Here is a 6,000-nt window from a genome sequence, read left to right as displayed (position 1 = left end):
GATGCCCCCATGTTTGTGATGGGTGTGAACCATGAGAAGTATGACAACTCCCTCAAGACTGTGAGCAATGCCTCCTGCACCACCACCTGCTTGGCTCCTCTGGCCAAGGTCATCCATGACAACTTCGGCATCGTGGAGGGACTCCTGACCACCGTCCATGCCATCACTGCCACCCAGAAGACCGTGGATGGCCCCTCTGGGAAGCTGTGGCGCGACGGCTGAGTGGCCGCCCAGAACATCATCCCTGCTTCCACTGGCGCTGCCAAGGCTGTGGGAAAGGTCATCCCTGAGCTGAACGGGAAGCTCACTGGCATGGCCTTCCATGTCCGCACCCCCAGTGTGTCCGTTGTGTATCTGACCAGCCACCTGGAGAAAGCTGCCAAATACGACGACATCAAGAAGGTGGTGAAGCAGGCATCAGAGGGCCCCCTCAAGGGCATCCTGAGGTACACTGAGGACCAGGTTGTCTCCTGCAACTTTAACAGTGACACCCACTCCTCCACCTTTGATGCCGGGGCTGGCATTGCTCTCAATGACCACTTTGTCACGCTCATTTCCTGGTATGACAATGAATTTGGCTACAGCAACTGGGTGGTCGACCTTATGGTCCACATGGCCTCCAAGGAGTAAGAGCCCCCTGGACCACCAGCCCCGGCGAGAGCAAGAGGAAGAGAGGCCCTCAGCTGCTGGGGAATCCCTGCCCCAACTTATCCCCCAAAACACTGAGAATCTCACGACCTCCATTGTTTCCATCCCCGACCCCCTGAAGAAGGGGAGGGGCTTGGGGAGCCCTACCTTGTCATGTGCCATCAATAAAGTATACTGTACCCAGCCAAAAAAATAAAAATAAAAAGAGGGGAACATTTGACAGAGCCAATGGAAACAGGTGTTTTATAGGAGATACCAACACCAAAAACAACTTTGACCTTCTATATTTTTATTTTTATTTATTTTTAAAAGATTTATTTATTTATTTGGCAGAGAGAACACAAGCAGGGGGAGCGCAGGCACAGGGAGAGGGAGAAGCAGGCTCCCCACTGTGCAGGGAGCCCCCTGTGGGGCTCGATCCCAGGATCCTGAGATCATGACCTGAGCCGAAGGTAGAAGCTTAACTGAGTCACCCAGGCGCCCCTATATTTTTATTTTTAAATTCCAATTCCAAAGCATAAAAAAGTGACCTCTAAATTATAGACAAAAATATTAGCCTGGTTCAAAAAAAAAAAGGGCACCAGCTAGCAATTGTTTTGGAGATAAAAGATATAAATTGTCCGTAGGACATAGGACAAGGGTTAAGTGTTTACAGGTCATAGTTAGCTCTTTAAATGCTAGTTAAACACGCACACACACATGCACACAGACACGCACTCCTGCTCATGCGTGCACCCAAAACAGCAAGCCATTTCTTTAAAGCACTTGGTTTGTGTCTTAGATAAACCTTTCAGTACGTGCGTACAAGGTCAGGACTTCTTCAGTTCTCCTACAAGCCCTGTCTGCCTTTGCCCCGAGAATCCCCGGGATCACTCGTCTTTCATTACTATTCAGACATCTGTGAGATGTGTCATGGTAGTGGGTGGGGGGGCATGCGTGGATTATTCAAGTACAACTATCAATAAAAATGAGTTTATTTTGGGCGCCTGGGTGGCTTAGCTGGTTAAGCGACTGCCTTCGGCTCAGGTCATGATCCTGGAGTCCCGGGATCGAGTCCCGCATCGGGCTCCCTGCTCGGCGGGGAGTCTGCTTCTCCCTCTGACCCTCCCCCCTCTCATGTGCTCTCTCTCATTCTCTCTCTCTCTAATAAATAAATAAAAATCTTTAAAAAAAAAAGAGTTTATTTTAAACTGGAAGATGTACTGGAAATGGGCATGTTTTTCAGAAGAAAGTTTGGTTTTGTGTTCTTTTGTTTATTCAGCCGACATTTATGTATCTCTTGTGTAGGTGATACTCTGCTAAACCCTGGGAACACAAAATAAATACGAGCGTCAGCCGTGGAAGTGCTCCCAGGGAAGAAATTTAGCGTTTCCGACATGGCCTCTGGCAGCCAGCTCTGAGATCGACAGACCGGGCAACCCAGAGGGCCAGAGAGTCGTGGGAGGTAGGAAGCGCGGGAGCTGGTGACCTCAGAGCTGCGGGGGCTGTGGGCCAGGAGGCGGACAGTGGCCGCCACCCGTCAGGGGCCTGGCTGCGAGGGCAGGTGACGTGCTGTCAACAATGCAGGACTGGAGAGGGCTAGATTGGCAAAGAGAAGATGGGAAGAGATGTAGGTGTGAGGAGTCGAAGATGTGCCTGGGAGCTAGTAGGTCGAGGCACCTTGAGACCACGGGATACACAGCAGTCCCCCTTATCTGCAGCAGATACGTTCCGAGACACCCAACGGGCCCCGGAAACACCATGATTTTCCTACACATACATGTCTCTGATGAAGTTTACTTTATGAATGAGGCACAGTAAGAGATGAACAGCAATAACTAATGATAAACTAGAACAATTACAACAATGTACTGTAATGACAGTTCTGTGAATGTGGTCTCTCTCTCGCTCAGAATGTCTTATCGTACTGTACTCACCCTCCTCCTTCTTCCTGTGATGATGCGTCAGGATCGTCCGCTTCCAGAGCCGGGTTGACCTCGGGGACCCGAAGTCTGTGGATGTGGGGAGACGACGAGATAGATAGGCCTACTACTCAAGGAGAATGTTCGGGAAAGAAGCTGTAGCTAGAAAGGTAGGGACGATTATTGTTTTCATTGTTAGTGTCTCAGGACTATCCCCTTAACCTCTAATTTTATGCCCCAGCCTGTAGCCTCTACTAACCTTGCTTTCTGTAATTCAGAGGGTACTTTGTACCTTAGGATGCACTCGATCTTGTTCCAGTTCCATAGATTCCTAAAAACACTGAATTCTCTTTTCCAATCTGATGTCTATCACGAATACCTTTTTCGTTATATCAGTATCTGCCCTTTAATTTTGCTTACTTATGTCAAAGGCTGAAAGATACAGTGAAGTCTTTTTTTTTCTATTGTATTTCTAGTAACTGATCCGTATGGTCTATCGGGTGTTGCTTTCTACTTGTTGATTCCGTGTCATTGGCCATCGATGCCAGGCCGTGATCTGTCGTCCCTGTACTCGAACCTCTCACCATGTAAGGACTCCTGATGCGTTGACTGCTTTTTGCCTGCAGTTCTATGGTGCAGGGATCAATATTATCACTGGGCCCTACTTTTGGTTCATCTGCAGATTCCTTTCTCTCTAACCCTTTATTTTTAGTGTTGAAAGCAAATGACAAGGTGGGTAAAAGCATATACTTGTTTTGAGAATCCATCCTTGAATTTTTTTAATATGGGTGTTTAATCTGTTTATACATGTCATTAAATTAAGGTGGCCTTCTGACAAGGTTATGCTTTTTTCTTATGCTTTTGCTGTTTCTGCCTTCCACTACATGGCAATGTGTTACTGCCTTTTATCTTCCACAGTGATTTGAACATGCTATGGCCTGTGTTTTTGTAATTAAACCATCATTATAAAAGCAATACGCTGCAGCCAGATCAGAAAGTAAAGATAAGCAAAATGAAATGAAACAGACCCGGAATCCCACCTACCCAGAGACGCCCACTGTAAACATGTTTGTATCTATCTTCCAAAAGGTCTTGTAGATCTGTCAACACATCTGTGTATAAACACACAATAGACTCCTCCGGGGAAGTCATGCTACCCGTCCGCTTCTGTGACCTACTTGGATCGACATATACTGCATGCCTTTCCATGTGAATAGGTCTCCTCTACTTAATTCTGAAAATCCCCTTGTTGTGGACCCCAGTCAGCCTTCTTACAGATATTTATTTTCAAACTGCCCTTTGGATATGTTTGTACCAAATTTACTTCTCCTCAGCATGAATAATTAATACTGTTTTTCATCTTTGCTAATTTGATAAAAGGGGAGGAATAACATGCATCCTGTGTTCATTCGTGCTAGTTTCAACCCTAGGCAAGCTGCACGTTTCTAGGTTTTCTTAGCGTTTCTCCTTAAGGATTTAATATACGATGAAGGTGGTTTTTTGGAACCAGCTGGGAAAGGAAGCAGTGTTCAGCAAATGATGTGGGAACCACTGATTCGCCATGAGGACGAAAGGTTTTTGGTAAAATGCTCACCAGATGTATTTATGATGTCTTCCAAAGAACCACAAGTCTCCTAGAAGAGACATGGGTGTGCTTACAGCAGCTCAGCCCTGCTCGCTGTCCCTGGCCGCGAAAGCCCTCCGCCCTGCACACCCCCCCCCCCCACCCCGCGCCTCCGTCATCCTTCTGGTCTGGGCTAGAGCGACACCTCCTTGGGCCGTGGCTCATCCTCCGCTCCACCAGGAAAACGTCATCTGGTGTATCTCCCGCCTACTTGAGTTTTGCCACACGTTGTACATTTATAAGTGCCCCGAGCCTTTGGAGCTTTTTCACGCTCTCTTCCCACATAGGCCGGAAGGTGCCTCAGGTCAGGGATCTCGCCTCTTGCCGTCCCTCTTCCCTGCCCAGGAGCCTTCCAATCATTTAGCCCCTTTCCGGGGCTGCTTCCTCCCACCGCCACTTTTTAAAGTACACGTTAGAAATACCATTGCCAGTGCGCGCTCCCTTCAGGGCTGTTCCTGCTTCGGCTTCCTCCTGCAAAGTTCTGCCTGGGGGGTCTCTGGCCCACCTCCCCGCAGAGTGGCGCTCCCCTCCGCCTCCTTCCCGACCAGGGCCGCAGTGTGCTGGCCCTTTGGGAACTGACGTAGGAGAGTGGGAAGGCAAGGGCTGGAGCGTGGCAGAACCACGAAGGCCGCGCTGGGGGAGGTCTGAGGCTGCCCTGGGGTGTAATACACACCCAGACGTCAGACCTGTGTGCGCGTCGGGGCCGGGGGAGGAAGTACCTGTGAACGTGGAAGTCACGGGCATTTTCTCACGCACCTCCCAGTGAGCAGAAATACTTCCCAGACTCTAGCAAACGCAGGCCTGCCCATCTTTGCTTCCAGGAGCGGTGTGCGTTTTCCTCCTTTTCGTTTCCTTCCAGATATTTCATCTGGATAATAGGGTATTTCATGTCCTATTCCAGATATTTAGTGGGAAGGCAAGAGCGAGGGACTCGGGGGCTGCTGGCGAAATGTCATGTTAAACTAGATGACTGCTTGAGAATTCCAGTGTTTCACTCTCTTGGGAGGCACACTGTTCTCCGGTAACTCTTTCTCCCTACGGTTCCAGTGCTTGGCACTCTGTACGTGAAAACCAACCGGAAAACGACCTAAGGGCCAGGTGGCAAGTTATGGCGCTAACTCTCATACTTGTGGAAAGGCTCAGGATGAATCTGGTACCAAGAAAAACTCAAGCTAAATTTGATTCCCGGGAGGAGGAGTCAGTGCACAAATAGGCGGGCCCTACTCCGGGTCAGATGCCCATCCGGACACTGCTGGCCCAAGAAACGAGCTGGTGGGACTCACTGCCCTTAACGCAGAGTTCGCTCTAGTGGGGGAGACCTCCAAGGTGCCAACGAGGTCAGCAAGGGCCTCAGCTACATTTCACCCTATTTTTGAGCTGCGCTGTCAAGTCCCCCAGACCCAGGAAGTTGCACCCATTGACTTCTTCGGACATTCTCTGTACGAGGCGCCAGGATGGCCTGGCCCGGCCGCACACGCCTTCTTGCTCCAGAAGCCAGTCTGAAGGAGCAGCCCCTGGGGGGCACGCGCTGTGCTCGTAGCAGAGGGGAATGAGAGAGAGATGAGCAAGAAGCCACCGGGAAGCTTCTGCTGGGGCTTGATGTGCCGTAGGGCCACTTACGTCTCGGCCAAAGCAGGGTTCAGGGGCAACGGGCCATGGACAAGCGGTTTTGCCTGTAAGAAGGAACTGCTAGCCCATGCCAATGGATGGGACTCAAGATCCTCTGACAGGGAAAGGAGGAGGCGAGGACTAGGCGCAGTTATATAACCCACCCCAAGTGTGAGTGCTATGGAGAAGATCAAGCAGGGAGGGAGGGTCAGAGGAGCT

Source organism: Mirounga angustirostris, unplaced genomic scaffold (assembly GCF_029215605.1).
Source record: "Mirounga angustirostris isolate CCGP_5_RB_7025 unplaced genomic scaffold, mMirAng1.0.hap1 SCAF_11, whole genome shotgun sequence".
NCBI classification, from domain to species: domain Eukaryota; kingdom Metazoa; phylum Chordata; class Mammalia; order Carnivora; family Phocidae; genus Mirounga; species Mirounga angustirostris.
This window is presented reverse-complemented; position numbering follows the sequence as displayed.